A 19,328-nucleotide genomic window follows, 5' to 3' on the forward strand; every position below is an offset into this window, starting at 1 on the left:
ATTTCCTACCTGAACAGTTTTATTTGCCACCCTAGTAATCAAGCCTTGTGCTTTAATTTTTATTTATCCGTGCAGGGGTGAGGAAGGTAGTTGGGAGGCACCTGGAAAGGAAGGTACCCATAGTACTAAGGAATAAGGTGAGCTGCTTGGAGTCTAACAGCATTTTGCTTTGGATAATTTGCTCATTCACTTATTTATATAATTATGCGATTATAATAGCCCCCAAATCACATTTTATAGCATAGGATTGAAAACAACTATCATTGCTGAGCCCTTCAAAAGTAATTGTAGGAATAAATTATAGCTAATGCATAACTATTAGCCCTTGGTAAAAGACAAACAACATGAAGCCAGAATGAGGACCAAATTACTGATAAGTGGTAGTTAGAAAAATGATGCCTGGAGCACCAATCAGTTGGGAGTTACCCAAGAGACCAAGGATCAGTTTAACTGTACTGAGTTCTCCCCAACTCATGGGTGAGCCTGGGAAAGGGCAAAGGGGTAGGCACCCGAAGAATATGTCTCAGCTAAAGGGGCGAGTGGGAAGACCAGCTCCTAGTCTTCATCCATGTCAATGACCTCTCTATGTTGCTAAATCTAACGGGTGTTTTTCAGTCCTCGTCTTACTTGACTTCTGTCCCAGCAGCTACTGTTGATTGCTCCCTCCTTGGAGCACTCATTTTTCTGGCTCCCATTCTGGCTGGTGGTTCTCAGTCTCCTCATTTTAACCTAATCAGAGTCCTGTAGTCAGTCCTCCTTCATGTTCACTGTCTACTCCCTCTAGGTGAACTTGGCTTCAGTTATCACCTCTATACCCAACTGACAAAATTCATATTTCTATCTCCTTTCCTCTGAGCTTCAGGCCTAGATTCACAATTGCCCATTGCTGTGTGTCCAAAGCTCCTCAATTCAACACATCTCAAAATGAGCTCACTGCACTTTCACCCCAGTCCAAACCTACTCTTCCTTCTGTATTTCCCATGCAGTGAACAGCTCCCACCTCCTGCCCAGCATGCAAGCCTGAAAATGGAGTCATCCCTGACACCTCCCTCTCCATCACGCTCCACAACCAATTCATCATCAAGTTTTTTTAGTTACAACTCTGACATGTCTCTCAAATCAACCCACTTTCTCATTCCCTTTTGTCACTCTCCTACTCCAAGCTGTTCCACCATCTCTCACTGGATAATAGCATTCCAACAGGTAGGTCTCTGCACCACCCGCTCTGGTCTGCCTTTCTACAACCCATTCTCTACACAGCAGCCAGGTCTTTTCAAAAACACAAGTCAAATAATGTCACTCTGGTTTTAAATTCATCAACAGCTCCCACTGCCCATAAAATAAAGTATAAACTCCTTACCATGGACAAAAGGCCCACTAACCTCATCACTTCATTTTGTACCATTCTTTCCTTTGCCTATTACCCCTAGACCCACTAGCAATCTCTTAACTCTTTTAAGCTTGTCATGTGCTTTACTTTCTTGGAGCCTTCCCTAATGTTTCCTCTGCCTCTAATCATTTCTCCCAGCCAGCACCTGACCTCCTACTGTCTTTGCCTAGATAACTGCATCCTTCAGAGCTCAGACAAAACATTACTTCCTCAGGGGAAACTTCTGTGATCCTCCAAACTGAATCAACAAGCCCCCATTATCTGCTCTCTTAGCAACCTGTTCCTTTTCTTTCCATCACCTAGACATCAAGCAAGTGATTACAATAAGAAGTATATAATTACAATTATGCAGTCCTCTTCACTAGATTCTAAGGACCATATGGTCAGGGACAGTGTCTGCTTTTGTGTCACCAACATATTTCTAACACCAAGCATAGGACTTCGCACAAAATATGTATTCAGTTCACAGTGGTTAAATAAATAAGTGAATAGCTCTAATCACCTTTTTATTATTTCTTGCCCAATCAACTATAGTTTCTGATAACTAAGGGCAGAGACTACATCCACCTTGCTTATCACTGTAGTCTCAGTGCCTAGCTCAGTGCCTGGCAGAGAAGTTATTCTGCTTTGAGGGTCAGCTGTGGCCTCACCTCAGGGACACTGAGAAAGGGACACAGTCTCAAGCTGTAGGAGACTGAATGCCAAGCCTATGGTAGGCACACTCACTATTTTCAGCAGAAGCCATAGCATGTAAGAAAGACCTACCCAGAGGTTGACTCCAAGAGCTAATCCTTATGGGGATCAGCTGTCCCAAAAGAGCTTCTAAAGCAGGAATACTGAAACAGGCCCTCCATTTTCTAGAGCCCCATAGAAATAGACATCTCACCAGTATGAGCATTACTAGTGAGGACCTAATTGTCACAGGTAACAGGTGTGAGCAATACGCAGGGAATTTAGGAAAGGCAAGCAGAAGCTTCTATGTATTGAATGTTTAGCAGGTGTCAAGTACTGAGCTAAAGGTTATACAGGCATTGTCTCATTTAATCTTTGGGAAACTATGAAGTAGGTGCTTTCTAGATGAAGAAATTGAGGCATAAAGACATTAGGTAATTTTATCAAGGTCATACAGCTAGGAAAGTGACAGAGTCATCTTGAACTCCATTATGGAGACTTGCTCTTTGGACATGAAATAAAACAGACTTACACTAATGGGGCCTTGTTATTACCTTGTGAAAACAGAGGAGGATGGACAAGATTGCCATCAAGGACCTTTCTTAGTGTTTCTATTTGGCAGTGACAACTTGTTTTACTGGGGGAAGTGGCTGAGATTCCTTTCTGAGCCTAGCTGTTGCCTTTACTGGTCTCATTGTACTGTGCTGTTAGCCTGTACCTAGTATACCTGCCTCAGTGCCTTTCATGAAAACTCTGCTCCCCTCATTCTGTGAGGAAAGGGGCTGACTGTTACAGGCTGCTACAGCCCTCTCATGCTCAGGGCTCTTCTACATCCCAACACAAGCTGACTTAAATCCCATCTTCCCTTTTTAGGACATATTTCCTGCCACCTTCTCTGGTATCCCAGTGGGGGTTGCCAGGGAAGTACTTGAGGCACAGAGGAGCTGGCTCCCTGACAGTTGGGTGTCCATCTCTTTCACAGTCACATGATATGAATGACTACCATGCATTGGGTGTGTCCTCTGTGCCAAGCTCTTTGCTAAATGCTGCACTCGTGTAACCACATGTGATTCTTGCCACAGTGAAGTAAGGTAGACCTAATCAAGCCCATTTTATGTATGAGCAAACCAAAGCTCAGGGAGATTACATCAAGGAGCTCATATCTAGAAAGTGGCCAATGGAGTTCCAAGGCCAGTTGTTTTCCTCCTGCAGTGGTTTCTTGTTATTCACTCTCTGTGGGTTTGGGCAAGTGACCTAGCCTCTCTGGGCCTCACTTTCCTCATCTGTGAAATGAAGATGATAATATTGCCCATCTCATGGACTTGATATAAGGCTCAAAACACAATAGTGTGTACACCTGGCACATAGTAAGTGCTCCATAGATTGTAGTCATAATAGTTGTGGTTGTAGTTGCTGTTGTTATTGTTATGATATCATTACCACTCTAAAATACCCCCACTGAGCTCTTCCAGCCATCACTCTTCCCCGCACAGCCAGGGCTCCAGGGTATAAGAGCAAAACCTCTTTGAGGCTGGGGAACATGGTGACATTTTGTCTCTCAATAGTCAACTTCCCCTTTTCCATCCTCTCTTCCCTGGGAGAGACAGCGTCTGAGCCACAGCTCTGCCCAGGTGACAGTAATTAAGAGGTGATCTACATAATAGACAATGAGCTGCTTACGCCTAATAAAAAAAGTGAAATTCCTGAGGTTAGCCAGCTAGTGCCTTTAAATAAAATTAAATCAAATGAAAGAAGAGCTCTTCATGATTGTTGAAATCATTGCCTCCTGCACCTGCAGAACGGGATGTGTAGCACTCACATATTCAAATCTAATATGTGCACTCCTCATCTCTTAGAACTGATTACTTTAATAAATTTTAAAGGGAGAGCTTTAATTAAAACAGGTCTCTGTGGACAGAAAGCGTGCTATTTTGTGAGCTTTGTAAATATTACCTTTAAAACTAATTAGTTCAGTTACCAGAAATACTACTGCATATAAACAGTTGGCTTCTTTTTCTTCCTATGCTTTGGAAACATGACTAGATATTGAAGAGAGGCTAGCTGCATTTCAAAGCATGGCATTTGGCTTTCAAAATAATAGCAACAAATTTGCAGGACATCTTTCTCCTCTGGAACACAAAGAACTTTCCAGGCATGATCTCACCCTGTCTTTAGATGTCCCCCTATGAGGCTGGACTGAGGAAGACAACATTTATTATATGAGCACTGCCAGACCTTTGTGACTCACTTCAAGACCTCCTTGGCACCACCATCACACCCTCTACCTTATTGAGAAGACTGAGGCCAGCCGAAGGGATGCCACAATTCCTTTTCCCCTTTCTCTTACCCAACTAGCACATCTTTCCTCTTGTTCAGAATAAGAATAATACATAATATGAGTACTATTTACAATAGTGCTGATGTTTATGTGTCAGGCACTGGGCTAATGATTGACATATTATTTCATTTAACCCTCCAATAAGCATGTGAGGTAGGTACTAATATTGTCCCTAAAGGTTCCTCCATTTCACTCAGAATAAAAACCAAAGCCTTTACAATGGCCTGCAAGTCCCTTCTAAAAGTCCCTGTTTGCTCTCTGATCTCATTGCCCCCTATCTTCCCCTTTGCCTGCTTGGATATCTGAGAGATAGGCTGGGCTAGAGCAGCAGGCCACACATTTAGAAATTAGCTTGCCAGTATTTTTAAAAAGAGGCATTCCATTGGGCATCTTTTCTATGTCAAGTTTCATGCCAATCACTTTTACCTGACTTATTTACCCTTCCTAGTAGCTCTGTGAGAAGGGTATCATTATTCTACCCATCTTAGTAATGACAAAACCAAAGCTTAGAGAGACTGAGTACTTTTCCCAAGGCCACAAGCCCAGTAAGTGGCAGGCCCAGGGCTTAAAACAAAACTGTCTATTCCTTGAGTATTCTCCATTTCCGTTAAACCCACTGTATTCCAAATCTATAAATAGGTGGTCTGTAGACATATGGGGAGTTCTGCAACCTCTCTCAAATGCACATCCCCCATTGGTCACATTCATTTTAACTTCCCCTCTAGGCTGAGAGGCAATATGCATGGTTTATATTACCTGTCATTTACCTCTAATTATGTGACTCAGCCACTGAGTACTTTATTGTCAGAAAGCAGATCCTTTCTGTCAGTAGATGTTCTGTCTTCATTCAAGTAGCCTCTAATTTGTGGGTTAAATATTCCCTTTGGGAATATTACAATATTTGGAGGAGGAATTAATCATGCTGTGGTCAGTTTCAGCATCCCAACTTGTTTTCCGTTTGTCTTTACTTATCTCCAAATTTATTGCAATGACTTAGTGATTTGTATTCCTGATTGCAAATCAAAGAATGGAGGACTTGACCTTGGAGGATTTGGAAGAGATCCCCTAACACTCACCAATATTTGTGTTCTCTTCTTAAGCACATAACTCAACTGCAGTAAGGTGTGGTTGAATGACTATTCCATGTAAAACATGAGTGAAAATGACCTGAACTTTGTGCATACTTAGCTCATAACAACTTCTTGTAATTGTTAATCCTTTTCCTATACATCAGATTGATGGAGAGAACTCTGCAAATTAGAGGACCCTGGGTCTGGGATGACAATGAGGGAGCTCCACAACCAGAAATACTTGCATTGGATTGTGATGTGAATGGCAACCCTTTTCCTGCTAAGCCACTAAAGCTTATTTACAGAGGTTAACTTTATTTACCCTAACTAATACAGAGGAAAACAATAATTTCTAGGTGTTCATAATATAGATGGAAAGGAAGGAGGTATAACAAGCCAAGAAAAGCAAAGTCACTGATTAGGTAGAATCTGATATATAGTGAGTGAATAACATCTTTTCTTGATTTCAATATATCCTTACTTTTATTCCTCTCTTCTCCCTCCTGCAAAAGAATCAGCAGAACTTAGGACAAAACCATTTCCTTTCTATGTACAACTGATTAAAACTAGTAGACACCAATGGGTGAGTGACTTCTGTGTATATGCAAACCCATCGGTCAACCCAAACGTCTCTCTAATTGGTGGAATATGTGTGTGTGTGGGGGGGGCATTTTTGAGGAGGGGTTTAATGTGTGGAGATCACTACTGACAAGAGAGGGGTCTTACTTCCGCCCCACCAGTCTTCATGTGTCTATCGAGAAATCAACCTGTCCAGCCAGTCCTTCAGCAGTGACTCTGACGCATTCGATTCAACATAAGCAGAATCATCCCATTGGGCAAAGAGAGTTATGCATGTTCAGAAACCCTAATGGAGACAGGGCTTTGGGCAAGAGTGCAAATAATCTATGCTTTTAACCAGTGACACAGAGGCTTATTGTAGCTTTCATCCACCTGTGGAGTCACTACTCTTAGATTTGGAGGAGGTTTTGTATAGTTTGTACAGGTGCAAACATGGAGGCCTCAGGGGTTGGGGTGGACATGACCTGTTCAGCACCCCATAGATGGTCAGTGCCAGAGTGAGAACTTGATTAAGGCTGACTGCTTCAGATCCTTTCTAAGCAAACTTCAGTTTAATCATTTCATAAATTTGAGAAGTAATTTTAATGTAATAAATCTTTTATAGTGTTCTGGGCTTAGAGGCATATCATCCCCCAAACTCAAGGGAAGTTGTGAAAATATAGCTGAGTGAGTAATCTCTTTGTGTATTTACTTGAATATATCAGAATGTTATAAATGAAGTGTTTCTTTTTGAAATATTAATTTGGAGATTTGCCTCAAATCATGCAGTTTTTGCCTCTTCTGCGTTACGTAAAAAATTTGTTTCTTAATGAGCGACTAATAGCTATGTATCTGTTTATCATTATTCAGTCATCACACATTTACAGAGCACTGATTGGGGAACTGTGCTTGGTGTTGCTTGGAGGAGTATGTGGATGTGTGGGCCAAAGACAATGCCTTGATCTGGGGCATAGGCCCTTAAGCTCTTGGGAGCCATCACTTACATTTCTCAGCAGGAGCTTTCCAGAAAGCAGAGCAGCTTTGACCACAAAGTGAAGTTCTGCCTTTCCTTGGTCAGCACTGCTTTGTCCAAGATCCATATTTTCAGCTTCATGGATTCATTCCCATAGTCATCCCTGCTACTTAGCCTCTTCTGCTTTAAATTATCTTCCTTGCTTTTTATTAAGCATTAAGCATTTTAATTATTCATATAAAACATTTTTTTTGGTAGAAGATATACAAAGTGTAGGCAAGCAAATGGAAAAAATAATGCATTAACTCTACCAACAATAGTCAGCCACTTTTGACATTTATTGAACATACTTCCAGTCTTTTTTCATATGCATATAGACATACATATATTTTAATTTTCTTTTCTTTTTTTCAAAAAATTATCTTTATTACTGAAAGTGTTACAGGTATCCCCACTTTTTTCCTTCATTGACCCCCTCCCACCTCATTTCCACCCCTTCCCAGGCCTGTACCCCATTATTGTCTGTGTCCATGGGTTATGCATATAACTTCTTTGGTTAATCTCTTCCCACCCCCCCACTTCCCTTCCCTCTTCCCTCTGAGATATGAGCATCTGTTGCATGCTTCATTGTTTTTGGATGTATTTAGTTTGTCAGATTCTTTTGTTCATTAGCTTCTTCTTAAGACCCTTCAGCATTTCATGTAGTACTAGGCAGGTGGTGATGAACTCCTTTAGCTTTTTCTTATTGGTGAAGCTGTTTATCTGACCTTCAGCCCTAAATGATAGCTTTGCTGGGTAGAGTAATCTTGGTTGTAGGTTCTTGTTTTTCATCACTTTGAATATTTCTTGCCAGTCCTTCTGGCCTGCAAAGTTCTGTTGAGAAATCAGCTGATAGTCCTATGGGTGCTCCCTTGTAGGTAACTGATTGCTTTTCTCTTGCTGCTTTTAAAATACTCTCTTTGGCCCGGCTGGGCATGGCTCAGCAGTTGAACATTGACCTAGGGTCCAGGGGATTGAGGTTTTATTCTTGGTCAGGGAACATGCCAGGGTTGCGAGCTCGATCCCCATTTGGGGGTGTGCAGGAGGCAGCTGATCAATGACGACTCTCTCATCATCAATGTTTCTATCTCTCTCCCCTTCTCTCTCTGAAATCAATAAAGATATATTTAAAAAAAAAGGATTCTCTCTTTGTCTTTAACCTCTGGCATTTTAATTATGATGTATCTTGGTGTCGGAGCCTTTGGGTTCCTCTTGTTTGGGACTCTCTGTGCTTTCTGGACTTGTAAGTCTATTTCTTTCCCCAGGTAGAGGAAGTTTTCTGTCATTACTTTTTCAAATAGGTTTTCAATTTCTTTCTCTCTTTCTGGCATCCCAGTAATACGAATGTTGAGCTGCTCAAAGTTGTCCCAGAGACTCCTTATACTATCTTCATATTTCTGGATTCTTTTTTCTTTTTGCTCATCTGGTTAGGTGTTCTTTGTTTCCTCATGTTCCAAATTGCTGATTTGATTGTCAGCGTCCTCTACTCTACTGTTGATTCCCTGTAAATTATTCTTCATTTCAGTTCATGTAGCCTTCATTTCTGATTGGTACTTTATTATGTCATTGATGATCTCACTAGTTTCCTTCATAGTTTTACTAAGATCCTTGAGCATCCTTATAACCATTATTCTGAACTCTGTATCTAGAATCTTGCTTGGCTCTATTTCATTTAATTCCTTTTATGGAGATTTCTGTTCTTTCCTCTGTGACATGTTTCTTTGCCTCCACATTTTGGCTGCTTCCTGGTGTTTGTTTCTATGTATCAGGTAGAGCTGCTATGTCTCCTGGAATTTGTAGAGTGGCTTTGTGTAGTAGGTGTCCTGTAGGGCCCAGTGGCTCAGCCTGCCCAGTCACCTGAGCTGGGCCTTCTAGGTGCTTCCCTGTGTGGACTGTGTGCACTGTCCTATTGTAGTTGAGCCTTGGTTGCTGTTGGCGTCACTGGGAGGAATTGATCCCCAGGCCAATCCGCTGTGAGGACCAGCTGCAGCTACAGCCAAAGAGCTGCTGTGCTGGAGACACCCCTGTGGAGCAGGATTTACTTCAGTGGAGCTTTGGTGTTCACCAAGTGTGCCCCTTGAGTGTGTCACTCATGGAAGTGGTAGGGTTGTAATCCAGCGTGGTTGAGTCTGACCACCATGTGCATTGTCTCTGGGGCCTTCTGGGAGGTTCAGAGTCAGCCTCTGCCTGTGCCCTATCCAGGGCCACTCAGCATGAGCTACACAGCAAACCGTAGTTGGCTGCTATTAGCGCTGGGCTTGGAGGTGCCCAGGAGAGGCCAAGCTTTGAGCCAATGCAGGCTGCCACTAGTGCCAGGCCTGGGGCCCCTTATCAAGAGGTAAGGGGCACGCTGAGGACAGCTGCTGCTTGTTTGAGAGATTTTAGGAAAGTCCTAAGTGTGAGGGTCGAGAAAAGCCCCTGGAAAGGGCCCAGATGAGCTGCAGGTGGGGAGGGGCGGGGCCTCCGGGAATCACGGGGCGGGGCCAAAGGTGTGAGTCAGGTGCTGGAGATTCAAATATGGCGCCTGCCAGCTGGCTGTGTGTGGGGAGGACTCGCCACAGGAGCCATGGCCTCTGCCGGCTCTTCTGCCTGGGAGGAGGCCGCCCCTCCGCCTCTCGCCCGGATCTCAGGCAGGTTAGTCCCTCCCCGAGTGTCCCGGGTCCTTTCAGGCTGCTGCCTGGTGCTGGGCGCAGAGGGAGCGTCCGAGTGAGTCCGCGCCGGGCCCTTGAGAGGAGCTGCTGGGGCTCCTGCAGCCCCACGACCCTTAGGGACAGTCCCCGCTGGTTTCACAGCCCGGAGTTGTGGGGACGTCTCTTCCCGGCCCTGGAGCCCTGGGCTGGGGGCCGATGTGGGGCTGGGACCCCTCACTCCTCTGGGAAACCCCCACCGCTGAGATTCCCTCCCGGGTTTACCCGCTGCCCCGGGTGTGGGCCTGCAGCCGAGTCTCCGCCCCTCCTCCCAGTCTCGATGCCCCTTCAGCTCCTTGGTTGTGGGGCTTCTTTTCTTAGCAGGATTTCAGGAGGCTCCGAGTGACGGTGGTTCTGTATTTTAGCTGTAATTTTGATGTGGTTGTGGGAGGTGGAGGGGACCACGGTTACCTTCACCGCCATCTTGTTGTCTCTTCTGTCTTATGTGGTCATACATATATTTTTAATCTATACACATGGAATTATATTTCATATACTATTTTATAACTTGCCTTTTGATTAATTTTGAAACAAATTTTATAGTCACAAATAGTTCATTTTCAGTTTTAGTGGCTGTATTTCATTTCACTGTAAAGAACTATCATGTACTTAACTACATGTTTTTGAATATTAACTTATTTCCAATTTTTTACTATAATGAATAGTATTTCTGTACTCATCCTTATATATAAATATTTGCATGCCTATCTTATAATTTCCAAAGAACACATTATTAATAAACTGAATTTCTATCTATATATACTTTTCTAAGGTTCTTAATATCTGTCTGTTTGGAATTTGATACAGCTTCTTCTAAAAATATTGCCTCCCAAATTGCTCCATTTGGGGCTGTAGTAACCTCAGACCAAGTGTTGTTCCACCAACCAAGACCTCAGGGCATACAGCCAGATAGCTATGTCAAGGCTGAAACTAATACCTGCATTTCCCGATCCAATTAACATAAACATTTGGGTTGCCCCTAAGGGCTAACAAAGGCTGCTAGCCCACCCCTTCTCACCAACAGTGATCTGGCTAGTGTCTGGAAGGAAGAGAACATAGTGTGCAACGGAGCTCTGGCTTATCTTGGCATTTTTACTCATGTCCAAATGGAAATCACATTACTTGAATTATAAACATGATTTAACAATTTTTAAAATGTGTAGCTGTCTCCATTCTAACTATCCATTAAAGTGGGAGAATTCCTTTAGAATTATTTGAAAAATGATATACAGATAAATAAGAAGCAGAGAGTGAAGGGATAAAAGAGAGACAGCCTCATCTAGTAGAGAAAACAATAGACCACAGTTCTAACTCTCACTCTGCCACTAACTCTCCTTATGACCTGGAGAAGTCTTTTTCCCACTGTCCAATTGTGAGCAAAGGTGGTTGGACATTTATCTCTATAATTCGTGCCAGTTTTAATGATCTAGTATTAAAAATCAACAAGTTGAGGTTTACCCCTTTTTCCAGGCTCTGAGGTTTATAAAGAAGGAGTGTTTGAGAAAGCCTAATAAGGGACCCTGGGTCCAGGGCTTCAAGAGAAGAAATAGGGTATCACCTGGTCACCCTTATTAAAAAGCTCGAATCAGCATGCCATGAATTTAATGTGCCTCCAAACCTTCTAAATAGGACTAACTTAACATATCTTATAGAATATACTATGTTACTTTTGTAGAATGCTTTCTTTTGTACCACCAAGAAAATTTTAATGCTGAAAATTAAACAATGAAACAGTATTGTCTTATGCACCAATTATAACATACATTACACTATCTGTCATGTTAAAATTGAAAAAATGTATACCTTAGAATCAGTTAAATATAGCATGAATATGTTTCCTTATGAAAAGTTAAAGTACAATGTCTAAGTAAGAACACTGATCTTGATTTAATCTAGCCTTCTCACTCACAGACCCTTCTGTGTTGTACAGAAGAAGAGTGCCCAGAGAAATACATGTAGCCCAAGTTCACAGAGACAGTATGGGAGTAGAACCACAAAGAAATAGGAAGCTAGAAGGACTTACAGAATGAGTAAGTCTACAAGAGACTCCCTTTAATTAAAAATTCTTACAAGGCCTGCCGGTGTAGCTCACTGGTTGAGCATCGACCTATGAACCAGGTAGTCACCAGTTCAGTTCCTGGTCAGGGCACATGTCAGGGTTGCAGGCTCGATCCCCAGTAGGGGGTGTGCAGGAGGCAGCCAATTGATGTTCCTCTCTCAATGTTTCTATCTCTCTATACCTCTCCCTTCCTCCCTCTCTCTAAAATATCAATAAAAACATTAAAAAATTAAAAAAATTGTTACAAGAACAAAGAATGACACGATTTATTTATAAAAGGGGCAATGTATCAGAAGATACAATTATAAATATATACATAGCTAATAACAGAACCCGAAAACATATGAAGGAAAATTTTAGAGAATTGGATAGTTCTATATACCAGTGGAGATCTCAGTACCTCACTTTCCAAAATGAGTAGAAATAAAGAGATCAATAAAGAATTATTGGATTTTAACAATACCAACTAGGCCTAACAGACACTGTACCCACCAACAACAGAATATATATTTTTCTTAAGTGCACATGGAACATTATCTAGAGAGACAGGCCATATATTAGGTCATAGATCAAGTTTCAACAAGTTTAAAAATATTGAAAACATAAAATACTGTCTCCATCCTAAAAGAAATGAAACTAGAAATCAGTAACATGGTAAATCTGGAAAATTCACAAATATTTGAAAATTGAACACTGCACTCTTAATCAATGGATTAAAATGAAATCACAAGGGAAATTAGAAAATACTTGAGGTGACTGAAAATGAGAAGATATCATACCAAAACTTAATAGATGCAATGAAAGCAGTGCTCAGATGGAAATTTATGGCTGGAAATGTCTACATTAAAAAAAGAAAGATCTCAAATAACCTATCTTTACACCTTAAAGAACTAGAAAAGTTTGAGCAAACCAAACTCTACAATAGCAGGAGGAAGGAAATAATAAAGTTTAGAGCATAAATTTAGAAAAGTAGAGAATAGAAGAACTAGAGAGAGAACCAACAAAACCAAAAGTTGGTTAATCAAAAAGATCATCAAATTTGGCAAATCTCAGCCAGTCTGATGAATGCAAACACAGAGAAGACTCAAATTACTAAAACTAGAAATAAAGTTGAGTCCATTACTACTGACCTACATAAATAAAAAGTATTATAAGATGATAATATGAACAATAGCATGCCAACAAATTAGATATCCTAGATGAGAAGGATACATTCCTAGAAACACTGAAACCTGACTCAAGAAGAAGTAGAAAATCTATGTAGACTCATAAGTAGAGAATGAATCGGTAATCAAAAAAATCCTAATAAAAAAAGCCCAGGACCAGAGGGCCTAACTGATGTATTCTATCAAATATTTAAAGATGAATTAACACTAATACTTCTCAAACTCTTCCAAAAAATATAAGAGGAGAGAATACTTCCTAACTCATTCTTTAAAGCCACAATTTACCCTATCAAAGCCAGACAAACATCACAAGCAAAGAAAACTACAGATTCACAGTCACTATGAATATAGATGCAAACCTCCTCAACAAAGGGCCTTGACTACAATAGGGTGTGTATGTGTGTAAAATAACACATTGAGTGTTTACTGTGTACCAAGCACAATGCTAACATCTTACATTGATTATCCCTTTTTTATGTTTTGTTTTTTAATTTATCTTTATTGTTAAAAGTATTACAGATATCCCTTTTTCCCCTATTGATCCCCTTCACCCTGCACCCCTCCTCTCAGGCCTTCACCACACTATTGTCTCTGTCCATGGGTTGTGCATATAAGTTCTTAGGTTAATCTCTTCCCACCCAGCCACCCCTGACTTCCCTCTGAGATTCATCAGTCTGTTCCATGCTTCTGTGTCTCTGGATCTATTTTGTTCATCAGTTTATTTTCTTCATTAGATTCCTTATATAAGTGAGATCATGTGATACTTGTCTTTCTCTGACTGGCTTATTTCACTTAGCATAATACTCTTCAGGTCCATCCATGCTGTCCCAAAGGGTAAGGGACCCTTCCTTTTTACAGCTGCATAGTGTTCCATTGTGTAAATGTACCACATCTTTTTTATCCACTCATATAATCCTTACAATAATCTTGTGAGGCTGGTACTTGTGTTTTATACTGGGTGGCTTATAAACAGCAGAGATTTATTTCTCACATTTCTAGTCTGGGAAGTCTAAGATCAAGTTGCCAGCAGATTCAGTGTCTGGTAAGGGCACACTTACTGGTTCATAGACAGCTGGCTTCTTGCTGTGCCTTCACATGGTAGAAAGGGCTATGGAGCTCTCTGAGGACCCTTTCGTAAGGGTATTAATCCCAATCAAGAAGGCTCCACCCTATGACCTAATCACCTCCTAAAGGCCCCACATACTAATATCATCGCATTAGGGATTAGATGTCAACGTGTGAATTTTAGGGGGACACAAAAGTCTTTAATTGTACTATTACAGCTGAGGGGCTGGGTACAGAGAAATGAAACAATGTATCTGAGTTTATACATCTAGAAAGTGGCAGAGCCAGGAATTGTACCTAGACAGCTGGACTCCAGAGCTCGTTAGCCAGTGTACTATCCCAAACTTGCATGTGAGTATCTACCAAGAAATCATATATCCTCCCCCTGGCAAAATCCAGGTATCATTCCCAAGTTTATCTGTTTATTATTCTTTACCTCCAATGCCTAAAAGTAGTGTGCAAATGTCTTTTAGAAAATCACAAAATGAAGTGAACATGTTTTGAGTGAATGCTTACTTTGTGCTAGGCTTGACCAAGACATATCACATAATTCGTCTCATTTAATTTACGTATCAAAACAATCTTTTCTGATAGGTATTATAACCCTAACTTACATGCAATGAAACTAAGCCTTGTATATATTAAGCCATTTGTTCAAGATCACTAAGCTAGCCATGGTAGGAGAACTTGGATTTGAACCCAGGCCATCTGACTCCCCAGTCTGTACTTTTTCTCATATAACAGGCTGCTTTGGCAATGATCTTCATACACCCTAGGTGCTGTACTATCCCATGAACACTTCTTGACTTTGGCCATCTAAGCTGTGTGGTCAAGCTTACTATTTACTGCTTATTTTACCTCCTTCAGGCTAGGTAGTTTCTGAGTCATACTATTCCCTGTCCTACCCCCATCAGTTCCTAGGCCACATATTCTGGTTTTCAAACTTTGGCTTTAATCCTGTTCTCAAGGATACCTCTATACAGAGCATTTTCAGAATGTGTGGATGTGGGTATGTGGGTGGTGGTGGAGGCTGGTGAAACATACATGCTCATCAGCCAGCCATATCTAGGGCTTTAAAATTTGACAGGCGTACACATTCTCTACATGCTCTTCAGTGGATTTAAATGGTTATTTTAAAAAGTACATCTTGAACTTCACAGTGAAATCTGAGAAATCAAAGCAACTAAATTCCACAATGGAAACATGTGCTAGACTACGGGTGGGGCTTCTATTCAGACTTGAGCTAAATATTCTCATTAGGTCTTTTAACCATTGTCAGGTATGAATGAATGATGTTATATTAAATGAGATATTTTTAATTCACAGTAAAAGTAGAGAGAATACTAGAAGTGACATACCTATATATCCACATTCAAAATTAATACATGTTAACATTTTGCTTCAGGTTTTTTTCATTTTTAAATTTAAAAAATGTTACAGAAAATTCCAGTTTTAAGATGGTAGAATAAAATAGTAATTTTTGAGTTGGGGGAATACATTCCTGGGAGTACATAGGCACTCTGTATCCATTTCCATATCTTCCCCTTATGTATTCTCTCCTGAAATTGATCTGCCTAAGAAAAGATGTCAGGAGGACTTAATAGACTTGCCCACCAAGAGAGATCATTAAATATAATTTTTGATGAAATATGACTAAGTGATTTGGGCATATAATTCAGAAGTAGTTCAGGAAATTTAGTGACATTGGTATACCATACTCCTTCTGGTATTTGTGAGAACAAAGTTTCTTAGCACTCATATATACAAAAATGTAAGAGGGATAGAATTGAACAGTCTCATTTTGCCAAAAAGTAATATTAATTCAGAGATGCACCAATTAATTGAGAACTTATCCTCATCCAATGCATTAAGAGATAAGAATTTTATTTTTAGGTGTACTTGTTTTTATCAAATATAAATTTATATCATTTCAAACTATTGTGTAATAGTGATAATTATAATTCAATTGTAAAGAAAACATAGAGCCATGGGTTCATAGAAAATTTTTAAAAATTAATTTCAATTTATGTATGACTTAATTATAGATATTCAAGTATAAAAATATTATAATAAATATCTCAGGGTGGAATGAAATGAATGTATGAGGTCAAGAAAAAAACAGGAACTATATATACTTAAAGTAGATAATGGTGAGTAATAAATAATGATTTAACAGTTTTTATTTTACTCATAATATGTGGGAAATTGTATTCCTTGTACCTACTTATGTACCTGACAAAAATCTACTTTAAAATGTGCAAAGAGACATATTGTCCTTAAAAATTCTTTTGGAGAATTAGAATAAAAATACTTGAATATCACTGAAGTAGACTTTACTGCCTCCTTCTCTCTGACATCATCTCAAATCAACCAGTGGGAAAACAAACTTATACAGTGATGCATGTCCATTATTTCTCTATAAAACTGGGACAAAAAAGAATTAAGAGTCATTATGCTTAACTACCTCCTCCCATTGTTTCCTGGACTGACTCATCAAATTCAGTTTTTTTCCTAAGATGTCTCTCTCATGACTTTTTTGACTTCTGAATTTTGATCTTTAAAGTTTTCAAAATGATCTTTTAATCACATTGTTCAAATACAACAAAACTGTAGTTGGTTTGGTATCAATTTACTGTTGAAGCTGAAATCTAAGGATTCAAATGACTTCTTTTCCATCAATGGAAGCAAAAAATTTTTGGCTGTCAAACTCAGAGGCTATATCTTACAAGGGTATTTGAGGCTGTGCAGAGGAGGTCATTGCCTGGAGCTCTGCTAAAGACTGAATTTCTATGTCCCTCCAAAATTCCTATGTTGAAACTAAACTTCCAATATGATCATATTTGGAGGTAGGGCCTTCAGAAGGTGATTAAGCCATGAGGGTGGAGGCTCATAAATGGTATTGGTGCCCTTTTAAGGGGCTGAAGATCCCTTCTACCATGTGAGGACATATAGAAATGAGGGCTGTTTTTGAACCAGGAAGTGAACTATCACCAAACACTGAATCTTCCCATGCCTTGATCTTGGACTTCCCAGACTCCAGAACTGTGAAAAATAAGTGTTTGTTGTTAAATCACCCACTGTATGATATTCTTATTACAGCAGAACTAACAGCTCAGACAAGCTCCTTGATCATGTCCATAGAAAAATTTCCTCATGAATATGGATTTTGATGCCTGTCTTTTTCTCATTGGAGACCACCTTTCAAAGTGTTCCATAGAAGAAAGCCAAAAACCAATGTTACCTTTGGCTTGGGCAGAAGCATATTTTCAATTTATTGTGCTTCTCAGTGAGGTTTGCCAGAGAATCAGACCATATATGCTGAATACTCATAACCACTAGAAAAACACAACACAATAATTCACAAATCATGCATTTTAGGTCATGGTGCCATCTTTACTGGTCTCTCTTTCAGGTTTGCATCTTTGCTGGCATGCTGTGTGCTATCCAGAAAAGAACGCACTCCTGCTCTTTCAAATCCAGTAACTAACCAGTATGTACTGATTTTCATAATCCTTTAATACAGAGGGTAGAAAAGTGACTTAGAAAAAAATCAGGCAAAAACTTTATTGACAATTCAGGATCTGATTTCTGCTCAGAATCATTTTAACAATAATAATTTAAAGATGTAAATTAGTGATTTTTCCAATGCAGATAGTACGTGTAAAACAGAAATTATATTCTTCAGCAGTATCTGAATTAAATATATGCATGATGTGAATACTTAAAATATTTTAAATGAAAATGAAAATGTGATCATTTAAACTATTATTTAATTAAAACTAATCTTATAATTAGTGATGTGTCATATTATCACACCAAATGCAATAGGGGTAAAATAAAGGAAATTTGAATAGGTGAAATTATATATGAACATCAAAAAATTATTGTATATCAAAGTATTTTGGGGAAATAGGAAAAGTAGTAGAGATTCTAGAATGTTAAAAATATGAAAATAAAGTTGAACCACTTAAATCTCAATATAGTTACATGATAAGGTTGGGGCCAAATTTCTAGTTTAATTATTTTGTAACTGTAAAACATACTTTGTATGATTTCAATTTTTAAAATCTTTTCGGAGAACTTTCACTTCTAATAAGATGAAATAGACTTCTTTTATCCTATTTCTTTTGCTAAGTAAAACTACAAGCCCTGGAAATTATATATATAACATGTACAAGAAGACTCTGAAATGTGGAGAAGAATGCAAACTCTCTGTGGACCTTAGGAGTTGAGGTACAACATGGTACTGAGTTCCCTGGCTTTTCTTTTTCCTCATATGTCCTGGATGTGGAGCTAAAGAAGTTAGCAACATAAAACAACAAAGGGGACGTACATACACACAAAAAAGCTTCCCCCAAAGAATATTCTCTCTAGCTGAAACTTTCAATCTATTCAAACTTACTTGTCGTTGCATTTCTATAACAGCTTCTTTAAACCAATACTTTTAAAATATATATATCTTTATTGATTTCAGAGAGAGGAAGGGAGAGGGGGAGAGAGAGAGAGAAACATCAATGGTGAAAGAGTCATTGATCGGCTGCGCCCTGCACGCCTCCTCCTGGGGATCCATCCCGCAACCCAGGCATGTGCCCTGACTGGGAATTGGACCGCCCATCTCCTGGATCCTAGGTTGATGCTCAACTGCTGAGCCACGCCCAGCTGGACAAAACAGATATTTTTTAAAAAATTTATTTTTATTGTTGAAAGAATTACAGCTGGGCTGGGTGTGGCTCAGCGGTTGAGTGTCAACCTAGGATCCAGGTGATCGGGGTTTGATTCCGGATCAGGGCACATGCCTGGGTTGCCGGCTTGATCCCCAGTCGGGGGTGTGCAGGAGGCAGCCGATCAATGACTCTCTCATCATTGATATTTCTCTCTCTTTCTCTCCCTCTCCTTTCCTCTCTCTGAAATCAATAAAGATATATTTTAAAAAAGAATTACAGATGTCCCCCTTTTTTCCCCATTGACCCCCCCCTACAACCACCCCTCCCCAGGCCTTCACCACACTATTGTCTGTGTCCATGGTTTATGCATTTATGCATATAAGTTATTAGGTTAATTTCCTCCCCCCACCCCACCTTTCCTCTGAGATTCGTCAGTTTGTTCCATGCTTTTATGTCACTGGATCTATTTTGTATCTTGTGTATTTTAAATATCACATTATGAGATTTTCAGTCTTGTTTAAATCCAATGATGAAAGTTATTTTAGCTTTTGTAAGTAATCAACCCTGTCTTGTTCAAGGCACAAGTTACAACTAGCCTTCTGTGGGCTGTCATTTCAATGTTTGTTCCATTTTCAAAGCCTTTACAG

The 19,328-nt window shown here is 39.9% G+C and overlaps 1 pseudogene across 1 annotated transcript in view; it reads right to left on the reverse strand.

The window, feature by feature from the left end:
- Positions 1-19,328, reverse strand: part of LOC308551701 (N-acetylneuraminate lyase pseudogene) — a 67,661-nt pseudogene that overhangs the window by 20,328 nt on the left and 28,005 nt on the right. The gene's annotated exons all lie outside the window — the stretch shown is intronic.

This window comes from Miniopterus schreibersii (assembly GCF_964146895.1).
Source record: "Miniopterus schreibersii genome assembly, chromosome: X".
Lineage (NCBI taxonomy): Eukaryota > Metazoa > Chordata > Mammalia > Chiroptera > Miniopteridae > Miniopterus > Miniopterus schreibersii.